Below are 22,146 nucleotides of genomic sequence, written 5' to 3'. Positions count from 1 at the left end.
CAATGAGTCTCAGTGTGGAGAGGTGCTCCTGTGGGTCACGGGTGCCACCAAACTGCAGTCCTCACCCCATACAGTGTCATTTACTATCAATACAATAACGGTCACCAATTGCTGGGTGCCTGCAGTGTACATGCTTACCTCACTGGATCATGAAAATTGGCCCGGAGACAGGAACTGAGATTACCCCTCACTCTGCAAGTGAGAAAACTGGGGGCCTCAGTAGGAAGTGACAAGCCAGGGAGACAGGTGAGCAAAATGTGGAGATGTGTGTGGCATCCAGGTGTGTCCGGCCCCACTGCCTGCCTCCTCCAGCTCTGGGCCTAAGCATTGCCACAGGGCTCGATGGATCTTGGAGGAGAAAAACTGGACCTGGAGCCTCGGGAGCTGCTCCCTGCCAAAAAGGGTGATTGCTCAGAGGCAGCAGCTGAGGTCTGGCTCCTGTCCCGTCCCCACGCACACGCAGCAGACAGTGGGGGCAGCAGGCTCAGCCCGGCAGTGACCCCAGCCATCCAGCCATGCCAGGGATTGCATAAAAAGCACTGGCTTTGGGGGTCAGCCCGGCCTGAGTTCAAATCTCAGTTTTTAAACTTTGTGGCTTATAGCTTCAGACAGGTGACTTCATTCTCTGAACCTTAGTTATCTTCATCTGAAAAATGGGGTCAGCCCAAAGTTGTGAGGATTAACTATGGCCATACAGATAAAGTGCTTGGCTCCGTGCCTGGTGCACAGTAGGTACTAAATAATAAGCATTAGTTAACTCTCCCGAGCCTCCCTCATTCTGTTTTCAAGAGTGGCCAGGTATCCACATCCTATGGCTGCCAGGCCCTCCAATTTCAGAGCTGGGAGCAGCGTGAGTGGCTGGTGGAATCTGAGCTCTCCGCCCTCTCTGATCTCTAGGGAATCACCTGCTCAGCGATCATCTGGAGTGATCAGGTCAGCAACCCTGTCATTTGATTTCTGACCCTTGTCACTCAAGGACAGGAAGTCAGAGGGGATGGGTTTGTCAATGCAATAACATCCAGCAACAATGTGAGGGATTAAATCAGGGAGGACATTTCCAAGGAAGCCCCTGTCCATGCTGTGTCCTTGGGACAAGAGGTCCTGGGTGAGAGGGAGACCGCCTGGCCGACTGACAGCGGTCACATCCTGGGCAAGTGGTTTGCAGACAGTGCCTCGCTGTGGAACTGCTCCTTCAAATAAGATCTGGCCCCAAGCCCATGGAGAGACCAGATACAGGGGACTTGCTCTCTGAAATGTGGGTGCAAGTGGGAGGAGGCCACAGCCCTCCGGTCACAGCTAGGTTCACGTGCAAATGACAAGTGTAGTCCCATCAGGCCCTGCCCTCAGAAGGGAGCCCTGTGCTTGGGGTTTCATGTTCTGTGTTTGCTGTCTTGAAAGTCCTCACTCTATCTTAGAACTTTTAAGTGAAGTCGGATGGAACAATGGTGCATGTGCTGGGGGCTTGGAGCCTTAGCTCACATGTGGCCCACCTTCCCCAGGAGGGGTTCTCACTGCCCACTCCCCTCCCCACCTCAGGACTCTCTGCTGCCTTCCATCGTTGCAGGGGCCTGGGTGCAGTTGTGGGGAGCGTTGGGGTCAGGTGTGCCCACACTCTGAGTCACAGGGTGGGTACCCAGGGTACCTGTGAGGGTCTGTACTTGCCCTGCAAGTGTCCCTATGCCCAAGGGAGCACAGCATTAAATAGCTAATAAAAAACATCATGACAGGTGGAGACAGAGACTGCAAAAGGAAAGAAAAAGCTTTTTTTTTTCCTGCTTTCTGAACAAGGGGACCAGTTTCATTTTGTATTGGGCCCCACAAATTACGTAGCTGGCCCTGCCTTCCACTTATATGACCCTCTGGCCCCCTCCCCTAGCCTGGAGGCCCCTGGGTATGCCCCCAGGCCTCTGCTGAACTAGAAGACACCACTGGGTCTCAGAGTCACAGCAGGAGAAGCTTCTCAGAACTCAGCCCTTCCTCCTATCCCCTGCAGGCAGGTTTTGTTCTTTGAACCCCTATGATTGGTCATTTATTGCTATCTCATGGGCCAGGCCTGGTTTCCGGTGCTGGAGATGTGACAATCAAGCAGGACTCAGAGCGGTGACGAAACAGGCAGGGCTGACGCTAGCAGTCAGGCAGAGGAAACCCGAGCCCAGTGAGGACTCAGGGAGAGTGTGGAAGGAACGGCTACTCCGGCTGGCACATTCAGGCTGCCTCTGGAAGGCAGGGATGTCGGCGTCCACTCTGGGAGACGGCAGGAGCCCCTCATCTGTAAAGTGGGGACACCCTAACTCACCTCTCGGGGCTACTGGAGACTGAAGGGGCTATCGTGTCTGAGTGTCCCCAGCCTGGAGGCAGGCACTGCAGGGAGAGTACAGACAAGCAAATGCTGGGGCACAGGACACAAATGTGGGGACAGTCGACAGCGAACTCCCTTTGGGGCCATAGTGGCTCTGCTGTCTCCTAATTGCCTCTCCTGGGTCAGATATTTGTTCCTTGTGGTTTCCATTCCCGCCCACATTTTACAGGCATCACCTTCTTTTCTGCGACTTAGAAAGTCCAGTTACTACCAAGCAAGGGCTCAAACCAGGTGGGGGCGGGCTTTTTGACTCATCACTCAGGGCAGAATACACAGTAAATATGAGCTCAGACTGCAGTCGGGTCACCCTGGGTCTGATCCTGTGCCACCTCCCAGCTGGGGGATCTGGGGTCCATCCGACCTGCCCGGAGCCTCAGTGTCTCATCTGTAACTTGGGGTTTGTAAGAGTCCCATCCTCAAGAAGCTGCTGTGATGATTAAATGAGATGATGTCACTGAAGGGCACGGCATACAGCACGTGCTCAGTAATGGCAGCCATGGCCACTGCCACGGAACCCCAAAACCTCACATCAGAAACCTGAGCGTGTCACGGCGCTTCCGGGGATCCGAGAATGTGCTTCCTCTTTTCCAGCATCTGCCAGGACTCTGCTGGGAGACTGCTCTCTCTCCCATTGTCATGTCACATCCGTCCATAAATATTTAAACAACATGTCATCAGATTATTATAACATATGATGTATAGCACTGATGTGCTGCAGTTCTACGCATTTGGGCTTCGTTTTCAGAATATCGAGACATAAAATATTTATGTATTTAGCCAACCACGAGATCTCACATTCTGTCTCAAAATGCTGGGTGGTGGCAAGACGCTGAACTGAGACGCGACGTGTGAAGGGGATGCCTTGTTCTCACATCGGTTCCTGGGGCATCTGGATTGTTTCTGGTTCATGCCGGGGACGTTGTCATGTGGCCTGTGCACGGTGGCTGGCTGGGTTTATCACCAAAAGCAGAAGGCTGGGACCAAAAGACCCCATCAGAATGGGTGGTAGTTCAAACCACTAGGCTCTGTGTCATTTTCATTTCTGCATCTAACCTGGGTCTGCGCATAGTAGGTGCTCAGTGAACGTCCACTGGAAATGAATTAACATACCTGTAGCCCAAAGCACCACCCAAGAGGTTGGCACCCATCACAGATTTAGTAATATTTATTCTCCTGTTTCATTCTGTCCCCAGTGCCCTGCACCAGGCCAGGCACGGAGTGGGACCCAGCGAATGTTGCTGGATGACTGGCAATTGTAGGAATAAACTCACGACCAGATAAATCACTTAATTAGCTAATAAATTAATGAGGGCTAACGATTCCCTGTCTACTGCTCCGAATTACACTGTGTAAGACCCTCCTCCTGAGAAATAAAGGCTCTCCAGGAACCCGTAGTGGGTAGGCAAAGGGGTTTTTCTGGGTAATTAAACATCTCGATTGCTCGCATTAACACATCAGTCACCAGATGTCCCAGCATTTTCAGCACTGTGCAATTTCAAGGCTGCTGCCCCCTACGCCCTTCGAGTATCCAGGAACTTCTCACACACCAGCGACCAAACAGCATTTTCCAAAATGCCTCTCCTGTCCCCAAATGCCACTAAAATGCTTTCACAGACCACTGCCCTTTTGAGAGTTTGGAAACTGTTTATCATGTGCCTAACCTATAGATGATTGATGTCTGAAGACTTGGGATATTACAGAAGTATGTGCAAACCAAAGTTGTTAGCTTGGGGTAAAAGTATTTTCTTAGCCTGTTTTCCAAATGCCATGCTGTCACCATCAAGAGCAGGCAGCCCCCTCCCTGGTCCCCGGCCTCTACACAGACAAAAATCCAGTCTCGTTTCCTCTTGGGTTAGCTGAGGAGGCTGGCATTTAAAACAAACACAAAAGGCCACTAAAATTCCTGGGGGAGACGAACAAAGGAAATGCACACCCACTGAGTCAGACACGCCAAGTCCACACTTGAAATCCTGGTGTAACTACATCTGTCTGGACTCAGCTGGGCCTGCCAAATGCAAGGGGCGGGCTCCCTCTCCCCGGCTCCCTGTCTGTCTGCCATGTGGTGCCCAGTGGTCTACCAGCTAGGGAATCATTTTCTCTTCCAACCTGGGATTCCCCATGCCTGGGCTGGGTGGAATCTGGGGTCCCGTTCATTTGCCACACAGCCATATCTGTGCCCAGAGGTGCCTTGCAAGGGTTTAGCTCCTCCTTCCCTAAGCAACACCCCCAAAGATATGCCCTCTAGGAAAAGGAAGGGTGCTTGATAGAAAATTCAGCTTTCAGACAGGGCACTTGCTCACCCCAACCCAAAGCCACTCTGACAGAGACATTCATGAGTGGTCTCTGCAGAAAAGGGGCAAAAGAAGGAGACCCTGTAACTCTGGGAGGTACAAGCCCTTGTCGGCTTACGTTCCTCTTACTTGGCATAATTTAAGGATGTCTTTCTCTGAGAAACCTTCTCTGCACAGAGGAGGGTCAGTCAGGCACAGTTCAGCCCTTTGCTGCCCGATGGGAGGGGCAAAGTTTGCTAACAAATTCAGAAACTCCATACAAACATTCTCCACTTGCCTACTTAAAACTTTCCATTCATTCAATAAATCTAATTGAGCACCTACTATGAGCCAGGCACGGTGTTGGGAACTGAGGATACCGCTGTGGTCCACAGACCAAGTCTTACCTTCATGGAGTTTACATTCCAGTCTGGGAGGCAGATAACAAACATACATCAGGGAGGAGTTAGGGCCCTGAAGAAAAATAAAGCCAGGCCAGGGAATGGAGAGTGAAGAGGTAAGGGACTAATTTTGACAGGGTGGGGTCTCTTTGGAGTAGGAACTTTTGTGGTGCCCTAAATGTAGGCTAGGAGCAAGTCATGGGAATACTGGGGGAGGCGAGAGTATGCTGGGCATATGTGAGGAAAGGTAAGGAGGCTGCCTGGCTGGAGGAGAATGAGTGAAGGGGAGGCTGCTGAGAAGCGAGGTTGCAGAAGTAGCAGGGGCCCTTGGGGCTGCTGTTGTAATGAACACCGAATCTCCCCCAGATCCCAGTGGGCCTCAGCAGCCTTCTGCCCACCGTCTGCCCGTTTTCTGTGGCTGAGCCCCCGGGGCCTTCTCTGAGACAAGACAAATGCTCTGTGGCCTACCACGGTACCATGGCTCATGCTGTTCCCTCCAGTTATCTAGGAGGCCCTCTCCCCGGCCCCGGGCCTGGCCACCGACTCATAGTCTACACAATGGACACTTTCAGATGGCAGCCTCTGCCCTCCGACTCTTCAGAGCAGGCCCTGTACTGCGGGCTCCTCACAGCACTCAAGCAAATGGTATTTAAGCACCATGTGTCCTGGATTCTCTGTCTCTGTTTCTCTGTCCATAAAATGGGCATATATCACAGAAATGCTCAGAGGATGAAGTGAGTTAGTCCACCTAAAGGGTTAGAATACAATGTAACATATGGTAAATGCTGGTACAAAGGATCTATTGAAGGGCTCAAAGGCTAAGGAAGTGGCAGGAAGTTACTGGCTTTACACTGCTTGGGGTATGCCCACAGCCCATGCCCCCAGTTCTGCTCCCAGCAAACCGCCATACAGACACAGACACACACACACACACATTCTGTGGTCTCTCTGCCCTTCACCCTCTCCCTCTCAGGCCTCCGGTCCTCCTGACAGACACCCGGCCTGGCAAATCAGGTCTTTGGCTCAGCTATCCCTCCTTCCTGGGAGCCCTCCCACTTCCCCAGAGAGTGAGTCCCAAAAGATCCCTACTGCAAATTGTTCACAAGCACCTTCAAGGGATTCATGACACAACTTGAGTCCCCACCAGGTGGTGAGAGGCCCAGGGGCGTGGCCATTAGAGGGTCTCTGTGCCAGCTCCCAGCATAATGGCTGACCCAGAATGTTGGGAGGTGTTTCTTGAATGAATGAGTGAAAGGAAGGCCACATACCAGCCAGGCTGGGCCTATTTGGTTAACAAAATAAGAGTCCAGTCAACCCACACAACACTGAATGGTCTGTATTTCTGCATCGAACTTTTCACCTCCAGCCCAGGCTCAGGTGCCACGACCAGAGCCTTGGCCTGAAAGTGGGCAGAGTGATCTGATTTAAGCCACAGAGCAGCCATGGACTGTACGGGAGACCTCAGTCTCCCCATCTGGAAAGTGAGAGGCTTTCACGCTTTTATTTTTAAGCATCAGAACGTTTTCTTATAAAAATTTTCCACGTAACATAAAATTAACCACTTTAAAGTGAACTATTCAGTGGCATTTAGCACATTCACAATGTTGTGCAACTGTCATCTCTGTCTAGTTCTGAAACATTTGCATCACCCCAGAAGGAGACCCTGTACCCACACATTATGCAGTTGCTCCCCATCCTCCCCTCTCCTCAGCCTGATACCTACCAACCTGCTTTCAGTCTCTATGGATTTATAGATTCTGGATATTTTCATGTAAGAACCTTTTCTTAAAATGACTCTTGTGTAAAACCTCCTCATGTAAAACAGATGACAGGAGAAGCACTGTGGCTGAAGGAAGTAGTAGGTCCCCCCTGAAACCCCCCAGCCTGGAACTCACGTCCCTCATTCATAGTAGCTTTTCAGGGAAGGCTCTGATCCCAGGCCCTGTCTTTTCAGAATTCTAATCCTACAGTTGGAGTTCTAAGGCAAATCACCCCAAACGGTGCCCGAGAGCCAAGGGCCTTGAGCCTGGTGTTAATGGCCCATTTTCCAGATGAGGAAGTGGAGGCTGGGCCCACATGAAGTACTTGCCTGCTGGGTGACTACTGGGAATGGAGGCGCTGGATGCAAAGATCTCCAGAGCCTGTTGGTGCTCTGCCCTCATCACACACACCACAGCAGGGTCTCGGGTGTGAAGAGCTGGCCTCTTCCAGGGAACAAGGATCTCTCCTTACCCTCAGGGAAAACAAGCCAGCCCGAGGGAACCCCAAATGGCTTATTCCATGCCAAATACGCGTGGATTCCCTCAGGCCTCACTGTGCGTACCCTCCATGAGGACTCTGTGGAGGGACAGGGCTGCTAGCTCACCTCTGACCAAGAACTACCCGTCCCCCTGCCCCCCTCCATCTATGACAGCCGCTTCTGTCAGCACAGACGTCTAATGGGGCTGACGCTGTGTAAATAATTAACACAACATCTGCCTTGCTTAATAACACACTGTGGCTGACACAGCTCTCGGGGCCTCCCGAGACCCTCCAACTCCAAGAGGACGCACCAGAAACTTATAAGGCTTTACTTCCCTCGCCTTGTGGGGGTGGGTGGAGAGGAACAAAAAAATACTGATTTCTGAACATTTTTCTAAGATACCCAGTGCCATCTAACATTTAAATCTTGCCTCTTTCCAAATTGCTGCTGTCTCCTCCCCATCAACTCTGAGGGTCACTGATCACAGAAAAGTGTTTCAGTGGCACCTGGAGGGGGCCTCCCGACACCCTTTTCAGCCTTGTTTAGGGCCTCAGTGTGCAGGGGTACTGAGATGCTCTCGACAAGGGACAACCTTCCTGGCTGTGTGACCCTGGGCAGGTCCTTAGTAATTAGTTTCTACGTCTTTCATAAAAACTCAAGAAGGTAGCGTTAGGCATTTACAAGGTACAACCCACATGCTGTGCGTTTTACATGCATTATTTTATTTAGTTCTTCCCTTAAACTTTATGAGGTCATAATATTGTCCCTGCTTTCCAGATGAGGAAACTGAGGCTCTAAGAGGTGAATGACTTGCTCACGAGTGGCAGACCTGGGGCTCTGACATCACTCATTTTGGTCCTAAAGCTCAAGTTCTTAAAAGTGAGTGTGGGTGAGTGCCTTCCCCTCCCTGGGCCTCAGTTTCCGTTTTCTTCTCTGGATTGTGAGCCAACTGAATTCCTCATCTGCAGCTTGGACTGTTCAGAGCTGAAGGTCGTTTGTAAAGTAACTCCCTTTTCAAAGACTTTGGGGACAACAAGGAATAGAGAGGGCAGGCTTTGGAGACAAATTCCAACTCTGCCGCACACGTGCATGGAGAAGGGTCTGGGGGACTCAACCCAGTAGCCTCGGCTCAGGAAGTTCTCCTTAAATGGCCCTCCTGCGCACTGGGGTCAAGCATTGCCCCTTCCCCCAGCCCAATTTTGAAGTGTGAAGGTTAAACAACTCCGGGAAAATGCAGGCACTGCAGGTTCTGAATGGCAGCTTCCCTCCCCCTTCCCTTGTCAGAATTCCTTCACACTCTGCGGAATTCCTACATAAAGCCCCTTTTTCTTTTCTATGAGGTCACCATCATGCAGATGTCTAAGAGAAAGAAAGAATGGCTCCGTGCAAATCAAGGCTGTTGGAACTGAATGCACTTCAGACCCTGGCTGTGTCACCTTTCAGTTCTGTTGGCCCCTCCTTCACCCCCCAGACAGAGCCAGCCACTGTAGCCAGTTGGGTTTGGAGGGGTGCAGTGACCCTGCCAGTGGGTGCCAAGAAGGCCTGACTAGAAGACCAGTCCTTTGCCACCAGAACAACTAAGAAGTTGTCTGTGGAAAAATCCAGAATTGGAGACAGCAGAAGAGGCTGTGTATGTGGGCCTGTTTCTACACAAGCAAGTCCTGTTAGAGGGACAGATGTCAAAATGCTAGATCACACTCCAAGTTCAAGTTCCCAACTTGAACGTCACAGGAAATTACACCACCTACCGTTCTGCCCCAATGTCAGCTCCTGTCTGGGAGTCGAGTCTGAAAAGGCTGTTGGTCTAATTCCGTTTTGGCCAAAGGGACTGTGTGTATGTCACCCAACTCCAACAGGAATGGGTGAAGCCACTGGCCTGATTTTTGTCTTTTTAAACTAACGTTTTCCCAACAGGCTATCTTGTCACTACCCAAGAGTCAGAAATAAGAAGATGGACAAATACCAAAAAGCCACTGAGGGTCTTTGGCCAAGCCTGGCCATCCGCCACCAGCTTATTTCCAAGCAATTTCACAGACATTCAGAGGGTGCCCAGACCTCCCCAGATGACTCCTCTACCCCAGGAGCCCTTTTGTTTCCCAGAGCTCCACATTCTGGCCGCCATCTGGGGTGATGGCCAAGAAAAGGTCCATGGCAATATGCACACTGCTTCCTAAGAATGACGTCAGAAAAAAAAAAAAAGATAAAAATGTAGAAACAAGGACTATTTTTACCTCCCCAAATCACAGGCCAGACGGGAGAGAAATCCATCAATGCCAGAAATGTGGCTGAGCCTTCGCACAAGATCTATTATTTCACACCTTAAATTAACGCATCTCAAAGCAATTTGCAAATGTTCATCAATTTGCAGAACATACTCGGAAGGAAGAGAAATACCTTTTCCTTTCGACACCACAGGACACTTGCAGGGCACCACAAACCCCAAAGCGCACGGGTCTGCACACACAACATTCAAGTACAGTGTAGTATAAACCATGATATAAATGGAAATGAACGAGGGAGACAAGCGCAGGATTGAAATGGCAAATGACAAGAAGACTACATGGAAATGATCCTGTTCAGAATTGGGAGTCAGGCCCCTTGGAGGTAATTCTCCATCATCAGGGGTCAGAAGGCTGGGCTCTTCCGGAGGGCAGTGTCCCAGCTTGCTTCTTCCCCACACAAGCCCGGCGGAGGTGCCAACTATACTTAATCTCGGATGACTCACCAGGGTCCTCCATTCTCCACCTTCTTGCTTGGTCTGACCCAAGAAGAGGAAGGGAATTCTTCTCTTTGTGACAATTGTTTTGACACTTCCCTTCTGAAACCAATCTTGGGCACTTAGAGAGGAAAGAAAAAAATGTGAACTGCCGCCCTTTCTATCTGACAGCTCTGGCCCTGGGCGTTGGTCACTGGCGCCAGAGTGACAACAGTGGACAAGGAAGGAGGGCCAGCCTTCAGCAAGACCTGTCCCAGAAGGCTGGAGCCCAGCGAGGAACCCAGCCCCACGGGAATCTGGCGTGTCTTCATCCACTTGTTTTTCAGCACATGAGAAGAGAAAAGCAGGACAAAGGCAGGCCTGGTTTAAGGTTAAGAACTTCAACTCAGGAATCAGAGCCGTGGGTTTGGATCCTGACTGCCATTTGCCGGTTTATGACCCTGCCCAAGTTACTTAACCGCCTGGAGTCTTCATGTTTCTCTCTGTAAGATCAGGATAACAATCCTGGACCTTAGCCCTGGACCAGACACGGTACATACACGTATACAGTGACTGTCACTTTCCAGGTTCATTGGGAAGACTGAGCTCTACCCAGTCAAGTCTTGGTTCAAATCGCGTATTAGCACATGATCTTCAGCACATTATTTAATCTCTTTGTGACCCAGGTTCCTCATCTGTAGAAGAGCACCATGAGAGTTCCCATCTCACGGTGCTGGTGAGTGGATTCAGTGAAATAAGGTACTAAACGTACCCTGGCTGGCACATGGTGTACCCTCAATACACAGTGGCTGCTAGTTGTACTAGTAACACTAGTTATGTTACTTTCATCTCTCTGAGCCTCAGTTTTCTCATCTGTAAAGTGGAGATGATAATAACCACCTAGCTCACAGGAAAAATTAAATGAATGGATGTGTGTTAAAGCACTCAGCACCCAGTCTGCACCTCTGAAGGCAAATAAATGTCACACCTCTGGTGTAATGGAAAGAGGACAGGCTCGAAGTCAGACAGGATTCTGCCTCCACTTCCCTCAGCGGTCCCAGGCCACGGGATTGACTTCTCTGAGCCTCAGTTTCCTTGTGCGTATAAACCCAAAAGCCATTCTCCGCAGCATGACTATTGGGATTATGGATACACAGGGGATGCTGCATAAATGTGACTTCCTTTCCCTGGTCCCTGCTTCTTCCTCGCTCCTAGCCACCAGAAGTGCCACCTGGCAAAGCCAGGAGCTCTGTTTCTTGAAACCTGAACAGTCCTAAACCTAAATGGACCTAGGCCACTGCTTCAGTCTGAGATTTTAGTTTGTGGAGATAGAAACTACTTTTTAGTCATTTCCGAAGCAGACGGGACGGCAGGGGCTGACAAACCACAGGGACCATTTTAAATCCTGGGCCTTTCTTCTGGGAAGTTAGGCAAGAACCTTCCCAAATGTTTGCCCGTGGGGCTCTCTGCCAGGCAGTGACTCATCCACAGCTCCCCACAGGCATATTTTATTTGGGGGTGGGGGATCAAGGGAGGGCCTGGCCCTGGCCCTGGTGGGGGAAGGGCAGGCAGCATTTCCAGCAAACCCAGAAGGTGTTTTTTTCATTTTTTAGGACAAAAAAGAATAAGAATGTGGGTCTTTTTTGTTTCCTTCCAGGTTTTGTTTGCTAAAAGAAGACGTCCAAAGTTCACTCAGTAAGCTGTTGCGCTGGAAACAGGCACTTCCAGCCGGCTCTGCATCCCTTTCAATGAAATTCTTCTTCCATTAACGCCATGGCTTTTAACTGTGACTTCAAGGTTCCTCTGTGCTCACACGGTGCTCCGAAGACGACATTTTTCCCTCAGAAAGTCAGGCTGAATTTTGACAATTCAGGGGAATGAGGGAGCCCCAGAGTTTCTGAAGTTTGTCTTAAAGCAATTAAAACTTTCGACAGCACAGATTTTCAACATTTATAAAGCGCAAAAAAACTGTCAGTCAAAACTGTGAGGACAGACCTTGGAAGACAGTGTCTCAAGCCTGCTGTGACCAATTAGTCTTGGGGACTCATGGGGGCCCAGGCCCAATACAAATAAATCAGATGAATAGCCATCTACTTAGCAAGGTAAGCAGAGAGAGACTCCCAGACACACAGACAAGTGTCCCCATACCCTTAGTCTCTCCAGGCCCTCCCACCCCAGACCAAGAGAAAAGGTTAAAATTAGCCAGGGCGAGAGAGGAGTAAAAACAGAGTCAGGGGACCCAGGAGGGTATGTAGGGAGAACAGAACACAAGTCCTCTAGTGTCAGGCCCACCACAGCCTGGGTCATCTGCTTGTCTTGGAGCCCCAGAGAGGGTCCTGCCAGTAGCCCTGCTAAGTCGTGGCTCTGAAGCTGACCCCTCTGCCAGATCCAACCAGACTCTGCAGGTCTAACCTCCAGCCCCTTATTTTATCAAACAAGGTCGGGCACCCACTGGGTATCCACACCAGGCCTGGTTCTCTCCATGGGCTCCAATAAACATAATTCGCGTACTCCTGTGCACTAATCACAAGCTCATATCCACACATGTACACTTTTGTCCTCGCTGGCTCATGAATGCACACACAAATCACTTATGAACAGTCATGCACGTGTACTCCCTGAATCCACAGACTCAGTCACAAAAGTGAGAGCTCAGATGAAGTACTGGGCACACTCCTTGGCACATAGTAAACACCCAATAAATGGATAAGTGGGAGCCATGCCCATTTCCCCCACTCATTCACTCCAAACCACACAACTTGGCACTCCAATGTGCACACGCACCAACTCCGCCACAAGCACATACAGACACCCCTGCGAACACTGCCTGAGGGACAGATGGGTACACCAACCACGCACGCTCGGGCACACGGCCGCGGACACACTCAGACTTGCACTTTACACGCGGCCCGACCTCAGGCGTACACACCTTCCTGCTCTACCCGCCGAGCCTCGGGATCGCGCGTGCGAGCATGCGCGCCCCCCTCGGCTCGAGTGTGGGTGACGGCCCCACGGCCCGGCCCCCGCCCCTTCCTCGGGCCAAGGGCCCGATCCAGCCCAGCCCCGGCTCCAGGCCACTCACCGGCGCGCGGCGGACTCGGCTGCAGGCGGGAGGACCCGCGCACGGGACGACGGGCGGCCGGTCGGATCGGTGGGTCCCACAAGAGTTGGCGGCGCCGCAGCCGCACGCTCGTCCGCTCGGTTCCGCCGCCTGCGCGGGCCCGCGCGCGCGCGCTCCCGCCCCTCCCCGCCGCGGGGCCGCGCCGCCCCCTGCGCTCGTGCGCGCTGCCGCCACGCAGGCTGGGGGGCGTCCCGGCTGCTCCCTCACCACGCCCGATCCTTCCACTCCCCCAAGCCGTTTGGATGGCGAGTGACCCGCTCAGCTCAGGCTTTTCTCCCATTTCAAAGATAGGGACACTGAGGCCCGAACTCACACAGCGGGTCAGGCCCAGCATCTATCGCCGCCTCTTCTAGGGCTCTAGACACTTAGGCTTAGGGTCTGCAGTCAGTCAACCCCATGGACCCCCTCCCACGCATTCTTGGGTACCCCTCACTTAACATTGCTCCCACGGCAGCCTGAAATTGGCCAAACACGCGCTTAATTTGCTCCTGCTGAATGTGGGGCTCCAAGGGTATCTAGATGTGGTGAGGGCGCTGCTCCCTGCCTTCCAAGGGCCAGCACTCCTCATCTGGAGCTCCCCACTTCCTGTGGACCCCAAGACCAGTAAGAGGCTATGTGCAGAAGTTTCTGGAAGAAATAAGACTCTACTAATAAATGCTTAACATCTCCTCTAAGGAGACAGTCTCCATGGGGGCCCAAAGGCAGCAGCTTAGTTCCCTGCTTCACTTCCTCAGGGGCAGCTCCTGGCTGGTACAGTTCCTGTTTCCACACTTGCTGCTTCTCCACATACAAAACTGTGCTGTGTCTCCCAGGAGGGTGGGAACCAGGGACTGACACTGACTGCCTGCCAGCTGCCCAGCTTGGGCACGGGGGTGATGCCTGCTGGGCCTTGTTTGCCCAGTGAGTGAACTAGCTTCAACTGGCTATGATCTATAATGCTGACAACAGCTGAACACCCACTGTATGCCAGACTTGAGTCTGCACGCTCTGCCAGCCTTGTGGTGTTCTGTCCTACAGCCATTCTATGAAGGAGGCATTATGCTACTTTTGTGCCCATTTTACAGATGGGGTAAATGTGGCTTGGAACTGAAGCTTAGAAAGCAAATTCTCTTGCCCAAAGCCACCCAGCTGGTAAATGATTAAGCTAGGAGCTGGACCACAGATGGTCTCATTTCAGTGCCTTTGCCTAGACAGTCCCAACCTCAAGAATAGCATAGCTCTGGGCTGCTGGTAGAAGAAGGGGTTGACCAGGCAGCAGCTGGTTCAGAGGAGCCAGCCCAATCCCAGCCCCTCCACTAACCAACAGGCATGAAATGGATCCTTCTGTAAATTGGTTAGCCATTTAGTTAGGGATCTGTTTACAACCTCACCTCATATGATACACCTTACACTAAATGTCAAATATACTGCAGAGTTAACTATAAGAAACAAATACTACAAAAAATAACAGAAAGAGCTAGAAGGGATGAGACAGTGTTGCCGTGTTACTAGCGGCCTGTGATGTCTACTATGGTCATGCAGCAAACATCAGTTTATTCAGGTGAACGATCACCTGAGCACCTCCTACGGGTCTGTAACTATTCTAGGCACTGGGATACAGTCGTCGTGAACAAAATATATCTTCAGTCTGGAGGTGGGCTGTATAAGGGTGAATCAGTAACATAGTTAGACTTAGCTCATTTGCAGTTTAACTCACCACGTAGCTCGCTATCTAGCTACCTGTAATTAGACTTAGTTTGTTTGTAGTTAGATCCATCCTGATATTCACCTGTTTTCTTTTTATTTCTCCCCTCCCTGATTAATTGAAGAACTCTGTTTGTTCCCTTTCTCAAGGCTACCCAAACCTCGTTAATTAACAATATCCTAACCTGAAAAGAGCAATTTCTTAATCCTCAGGCGCCCGGATACCGGAATCCAATTTATAACTCCCTTGCAGTTTTTACTGGTGACGCAGAGTCCCAGGCCGCGGTGCCCGAGGCCAAGTCCAGAGTCCGAAGATAACATCGTCTTCAAAACAGACCAGACCCCAGGAAGCCATGTCAGCTCTCAAACCTGCCTGACCGACTCCCCCTTTCTTATATAAGAAAAAGCTAACCTGAAGTTAGTGCAGCTGTCCTTATCAGACTCTGCCCCCGGCGCACCCCGCCCCTGCTCCCCCTGCCCCCATCCCTGCCAGTGTTTCTCTACCCGCGGCAGCCATCATCTTTAGACAGTGCCATGGGCATTCTCTCTGCCCGACCTTTAATAAAACCTTTCTTTGCTCTCCCACTCTGTAGAGCCTTGTGTGAATGCTTTCACCTTCTGCAAATGACCAGGGGTTAATTCCACATCAGAACAGTTTGGGGGTTGGTGGTGGAGAAAAATATCTGGCATTTGAGGGTAAGTTTGGTGGAGAAAATTAAGCAGGGAAGGAGTAGTGGGTGCAAGAGAAGGCCTCCTAGATGAAGCGACATTTGATCAGAGGCCTGTATGAGAGAGTAGGGGAAGTAACTGGAGGCCTTCTGTGTGTAGGACAGGTCACATGATCCCAGAGCCACCATGGCGCATGACCTACAGAGCAAGAACCTGAAACTCCCCTTTGAAGGAAATGGGAGCAGCACCAGACCTTTGGGAAGAGAAGCACTGGAGCCCCCACACATAGTCTCTGTGATAGGCACTCCTAAGGTCCTCATTTTCCAGTTAGGAAATTGAGGCTCAGAGAGGTCAAGCAACGTGCCCCAGTTCACACAGCCAGCCACAGTCAGCAGAGACGGGTCTGGCTGCAGGCCAGCTGATGGCTGCTGCTGAGTGTGAGGGGAATAATGAAGTCCTGTCCACCCTGCTTCCCTCCCTTTTGGACTACAATTCATGAACAGGCGGGGGTGGGACATTTGCTGTAAGCTGCTAGAGACAGGAGGGTTCAACAGCAGGACTTGGGGGGAGGGGAAAAGTCTTCACCCCATTTTCCTGGCCTTCTTCCTCCCTGCCCCTACTCTCTTCCCTGTGGCCTGGTCCCAGCCCCTGGTGACATGCTGGGAAAAATCATATTAAATTCCACCCAGAGACCCTCCAAATTCCCCACACTGCCCCCACGACCCTGGCTGGGGCAAAGGGTGGAGGGAAAAGGTTCAGAGCAACCGGTGCCCCACTCAACTTTTGTTTTTAACTCAAAGGATATTTCAGCGAGTCCCCAAATGAGTCACCGTGAAGAGGTGCTTTGCAAAATGACTCCCAGAATTAGAATCACCATCTCCCTGCGCACGGTGCCTGACGTTCTTCCTCCCACAGTGGCATTTATGAATCTGATATGGGAGAAAGGCTCTCTCTGCTCATCCCTGAGAGTTTCAGGATTAAGCCTGTGTCATTTCATTATTTCTCTGCATTGGGAGAAGAGAAACCACTCTCACTGGGTGCTTTCTCTGTGCCCGTCTCTCAGTGAGAGATTTCATTCTCACAGTGTCCCTTGAGAGGGGGTCGTGATTTCAGTTTTACACATGAAGGACCTGAGGCTCAGAGAAGTAAAGTGGTTTGAACATAGTCAGGATTTGAACCCGGGTTTACCCAAAGCCTATATTATCGTCAGTGTTTTAGGGGAAAGGGTTAGGGAGGAGAAGGTTGGGCATGAAGTGCTAGAATCACACCACGTTCCTTTGAAGGCCCTTTGTCCAAAATGTCATCCTGCCAGCTTTCTGATGATGGGCACCTTAGTGAGAGGATAATCTTGGTTTTCTCAGGAAGCCTCCTTTGTGCTTATCGTCTGACTGTGAATATTAAGAGCATCCCTTTCACTCCAAAAGTGTCTTGATTTGGATAATCAATTTTAGGGTCACCCTGGTTGTTTGCAAAGGTCACTGCATTGAGGGACTCAGATTTTACATTATGTCCAATATGAAACGGAGGCCTCTTGTCTTTGGGGCTTTCTCCACATCCTGATGGCTTTGCATCCGAACAAGAACTTTCACAAGAGTTTATGGGGCTTTGCAGGAGGAGCAAACCCAGCTTGCTGGGCTCAGGACTCCCTCCCACCCCAGCTCTGCCACTCACTCCCTGTGTGACCCTGGGCCAGTTTCCCGACTGGTAAATCGGAGTGAGTCTCCCAAAGTCCGGTAGACCTTGACCTTCTAGGATTTTCCCATTGCTCAGTGCATGCTGGGAAATCAACTGAGCATTTTGGTAAGGACAGGGAATGCAAAAAGCATCAGTCCCCTCCATGTCATCACAGGGCTCGTTTTTTAAAACAGTCAACCTCCTTTTTAGCTATTTTGCTTTTTAAAATATTAATTTAATTTATTTTTTTAAAAGATAATACTTCCCCACAATTCAAAAATCAAAAGGTGTGGAAGGGTACATGGTGAAAAGTTTCCTTTCCACCCCCAGCCCCCAGCTACCTTCTTCTTTTCCATGGAGGGAACCGGTGTTGCCAGACATTCTGCTCCCAGACACTGTTCTATGTGGATGTGTACATACGTATGTATATATGTGCATGTGTGCATTTTTTTTTCTTTCTCATTTTTCGCAATTTGGGACAAAGATACTGGACCCATCAGATGCCTCCTTAAATCATATTTTAGACAAATTGGTTAACCTCTCCATGCATCGATTTTCTCATCTGTATACATTCTCACTGGGGACACTGATGCCCATATCACAGAGCGATGCCTGGACTACACAAGTGCAGAACTCAGTGCCCGACTGAGGTGATCTATCTGCTGATTTATTTATTCACCTGGCCAGTTACGGCTTCATTCACAGCCAGTCCACACTGCTGCACACCTATGTTTTCTTCACTTCTTGGAGATCGCTTCCTAGCACTCCATACAGAGATACTTCCTTTTCTATCACTGTATCGTATTCCAACATATTTGCATGAAATCCGTGTTTAGCAAGCAGCTGCTCTGTGAGCTGCTCTAAGCACTATGGGAAATAACAGAAGTTTCAGCCATGGCTCTGCCCTCAAGGACAAGAAAAACAGAAAACACTGGACAGGCAAGGAAGAACAATTTCTCCAACGGCTCCCAAATTCATTTGTGAGGTTTGACTTTGGAGCTAATATATATATATATATATATATATATATATATATATATATATATATATATATATATATATATATTCATCATCTCTGGGTACCTGTAGGGTTGTTGAAAGAGGCCAGACATAGTTTCTTTGAGACTCGAAAACTCAGCTGTGCAAGTTCAGGCAATCTACTTCTTCATTCTGGGCCTCAGTTTGCTCATCTGTAAAATGAGGGCAGTCTCAGGATTGCGGTTGTCACATGAGCTTGTGTTCCTGAAAACACTTAACGAAAAGCTATACACGATGCTCTAGAGCTGGAAGGTCTATGGAGCTAAGATGCGGCTCTAAACAAAGAACAGTAGGTTAAATGCAAGGTGTCACACCTCTTCCTGCCCAGAGGGAAGCCATCTGTAAGCCTTTCATGCTTTACCTGCTAAGCAGTTATCTCCTCCTACCTTTGGCAGTGACAGTCACCAACTCTGAGTGTGCTACAGGCTTGACATGGTAGATCCACACCCAGGAGGCCCTGGAATGTGGAAGTGATGCAAATTAACCATTTTAAATTAAGGCAGGGAGGGCTTTGGGGGATTATCATTCCAACCTTCACTTTACAAATGCAGCCAGCAAGAGTCAGAGATGCCTGAGGTGAGGTCCCCACATCCCACCTCCCACCACCACCCTCAGATACTTGCCGTTTCAAAAAACAGATTCAAATCTTACTGACTCGTAATGAGCACCAACAACTTCCTTTCACGTACCTTCTCTTGACTATCTCAACTCCAACGGTAGTGATAGCTGCTTGTTTTGCAGATGAGGAAACTGGGACCCAGAGACTGTGGATATGAAAACAACAAAGGACGTGGTGCTGTCAGTCTCCCCACGAACATTCAAAACCATCATGCTCCCATGGAAGAGGCGACGTTAGTGGCTGCTGAGAGCCATCCTACGTGATGAGGGGGATGGTGGAAACGTTATTTTGGCCTCCGAAGGAGGTTCATCACAAAACCCTGGGACTTGGGCCCTGGTTTGCTTTCCGGACCCCTGTTCTCTCCTGATATTGAGCTAAATGAGACTTCTCTCCCCTCCCCTGGGGCAGAGGTTGTGATGGATTCGCCTGGGCCTGTGCATCTGCCCGGAGCCTGGCACAGGGAAGGCACAAGATTCCCAGTGAGACCAGAGGTCTCTGCCTGCCCAGGGCCGTCCTGGATTGTGCCTGCTGTCCCAGCATCATTGAGAATGCCGTCCCCTTTCACTCTTGAAAGTTTTCTGCATTGGACAATAAATTATATGGTCACCTTGTTATTCATGTCAAATGAAGCCATAACTGGCCAGGTGAATAAATAAATCAGCAGATAGATCACCTCAGTCGGGCACTGAGTTCTGCACTTACATAGTCCAGGCACCGCTCTGTGATATGGGCATCAGTGTCCCCAGTGAGAATGTTTACAGACGAGAAAATCGATGCATGGAGAGGTTAACCAATTTGTCTAAAACACGATGTAAGGAGCCATCTGATGGGTCCAGTATCTGTGTTCCAACTCACTCTGCTTTGAACCGTCAGTAGGGTCCCACACTGGCCATATTTATTTCCCAGGGGTCCAGGCATCCCCTTGGCTTTGGGGAAGAATGTGAGGGGCCAAAGCGTTCTTCCAGAAACTCCTGGAGTGTGTGGCTAAGGTGAGTCTCCTCTGGGCCTGAGGCCTCCCCTGCATGACCAGAGGGGCTGGCTGCTCTCAGAGGAGATGGAGGCAAGGATTCCCCTGGATGTAGAGCCAGTGATACCATCCATCCATCAACCCCAGGTCCCAAACGTGAGGGAAGTGTTCTGAATAAGGGCATTTGGTTGTTGGGTTTCTCAGCCCTACCATTGGTGTTCTGGGAATGGGGGTAATTTTTCCAGGCATCAGGACTTCCTAGGCTTGTCTTGGGGGGTGAGGGGAGAAGGAACTAGATGGAGACTGGCTAAAGAGGAATGAAAGCAAGGAGGAAGAGGGCAGGACGTGGCATCCGAGAAGGTTTGATTAGGTTTTCTTTGAGAAGGGGCTTGCCAGAACTAATAGAATATTGAATGTAATGAATTGTAATTAAAATTTTTAAATAAAAAGGGGGAGAAGGGGCTTGCCAGGGTCTGGGCACTGCCACTCCCTACCCACAGCCTCAAACCTGCCCTCTGTTCCAGGAATGGGAGCAACGAGGGGCTAACCCATCATTGGGAAAGAAAATCCATTTTCCCTCATTCAATGATATTCTGTGGGTCCTGCTTTTTGAGGGTGATTCTCCCAAGGCAGGGTTCATAGGTAGAGGCGCACACCAGAGGCAGTGAGTGGGGGTGGGGTGTCCAGAACCCCTGAAGAAGGAGGCATGTGTGGGTGCTGCTTGGCTTAAAAATCTCAGGCTTTGGGCTCTGAACCAAGTTGCTCAGGCAGCCCCTTGGCATAAGCAGCCATCTTGACCTCACACGTTCTGCCTGAAGGCAGTTGCCAAATACCACAACCCATACTCTGGAGTCAACCCCCCAGAACAGGGCTGAGGCCAAGGGACTTGGCAGGAACCCAGTGTTGGAGCCAATCAGACCAGATTTCAAAGCCACCTTTTAGCAGTGAGGCTTTGAACGAGTCACCTCACCAACCAGAGCCTCAGTTTCCTCATTGGGAAATCAAAGGTGACAACATCTTTCTCACTAGGTTACAATTAGGGGAAGATACCAAGCCAGAACCTGCTGAAAATAATATTAATGCTATCAATTGTTGGTCAGCCTCATAACCTAGCACTTTACATTTTACACGTCATTTCATTTAATCATCCCAACAAGCCTATGAGGTGGGTGCCAGTGTTATCTCCCTTTAAAGATACCCGTAGAGCTGAGTGTTTGCCTCAGTTTCCCTGCCTGACATAAAAGCTCAGAGAGGTAAAGTGACTTGCCCAAGGTCACACAGCTGGGAAATGGTGAAGCTGCAATTTATAATAGATATGCAGATGCATTTAGCTGGCACAGCCAGCCCCAGAGTCTCAATTATAAAATAAGCATAATGATACCATGAGTCACTTCCTACTGCTGGCAAATCCCACACTATTGGCTTTTATTTAAAAAAAAATAAAAATCCCCGATTTGTAGTGTTTGCCAATTTCCATAGTGTAAAGTACTCCCACCAGGGCTGATTTAGTGCTACCAACAACTGCCTTGAAATTCCCAAATGTTTAACCACCAGCTCTTAACAATCAGCTCTCGCCTGCCAGTGCAAGCCAGCCCTCGCCCATCACTCACTGGTCCCCCCTATCCCCCTCCCAGGGCCCAGTAAAGGGGTAGTGGCCCTGGTCTCAGTGCTTTAAGATTCAGTTTTCCCTTGCTAGGGAAGAAGGAAGGCAGCCAGCCTGTACTGAGTACCTACTGTGTGCTAGAACGATGCCACTGCCTCCAAACCTAGGACCTCCTTTAATCTTTACAACAACACTTCAATGAAGGTATTATGATCCCCATTTAATAGGTGAGAAAACTGAGGTGCAAAAAAGTAACAGCCACTGGCCAAGGTCACCCAGAAAGGAAATGGCAGAGTCAGGATTCCAGCCCAGTCTGCCTGACTAGACTCTGGCCACTAAAGCAGGCTGTGTCTTAGGGGGCCTGGGTCTGACACGGCAAGTCATGGCCCCTTTCTGCACCTCAGTTTCCTCGTCTGTAAGGAGAAGGAATGGAACAAATCAATTTCTAACACTCCTTTCAGGATGAAATGAGTCACAATTTTAAGATTCTAAAAGTATAGTGGGGTGGGTGGGGGGAGCTTACTTACATCAATGGAATGAACAAATCCTTGAAAAGAAGAATTTCGCAACTTGACCAGGGAGAGGTGTGCATGAAAGGCGTATTTCCAACTGTACATGGACGCGGAAGCAGTGCAGTGCTGTAGAACCAACCTGGATTTGAACCCCAGGCCCTCCACTTCCTCGCTATGTGACCCTGGGCTGGTAGCTTCACCTCTCTGGTTGTTTTTGGTCCTGCTAGTAGTCTGCCCTATTGTCTGGAAGCCTAAAGGGGCAGTGAAGGGTCCCGGAAGTGACAGGGGTCCTT

At 50.2% G+C, this 22,146-nt stretch overlaps 1 protein-coding gene and 1 long non-coding RNA gene across 2 annotated transcripts in view; both read right to left on the bottom strand.

The window, feature by feature from the left end:
• The window catches only part of NEK6 (NIMA related kinase 6), a 79,341-nt gene extending 66,133 nt beyond the window's left edge, over window positions 1-13,208 (bottom strand). Inside the window, exon 1 of the mRNA XM_019728529.2 lies at window positions 13,050-13,208. The gene's annotated coding sequence lies outside the window, so the exon portion shown is untranslated. The remainder of the gene's footprint in view (window positions 1-13,049) is intronic.
• A 4,989-nt stretch (window positions 13,209-18,197) lies between these two features.
• Window positions 18,198-18,867, bottom strand: LOC141571185 (uncharacterized). The gene is made up of 3 exons (XR_012495937.1): window positions 18,842-18,867; window positions 18,539-18,609; window positions 18,198-18,304 (listed from the first exon to the last, which is right to left on the bottom strand). It is a non-coding gene; the product is annotated as an uncharacterized LOC141571185 (long non-coding RNA).
• Between the last annotated feature and the right edge of the window lie 3,279 nt (window positions 18,868-22,146).

The sequence above is a fragment of the Rhinolophus sinicus genome, linkage group LG04 (genome assembly GCF_036562045.2).
Source record: "Rhinolophus sinicus isolate RSC01 linkage group LG04, ASM3656204v1, whole genome shotgun sequence".
Lineage (NCBI taxonomy): Eukaryota > Metazoa > Chordata > Mammalia > Chiroptera > Rhinolophidae > Rhinolophus > Rhinolophus sinicus.
The sequence above is the reverse complement of the archived record's forward strand: the minus strand, read 5'-3'. Positions and strand labels throughout refer to the sequence as shown.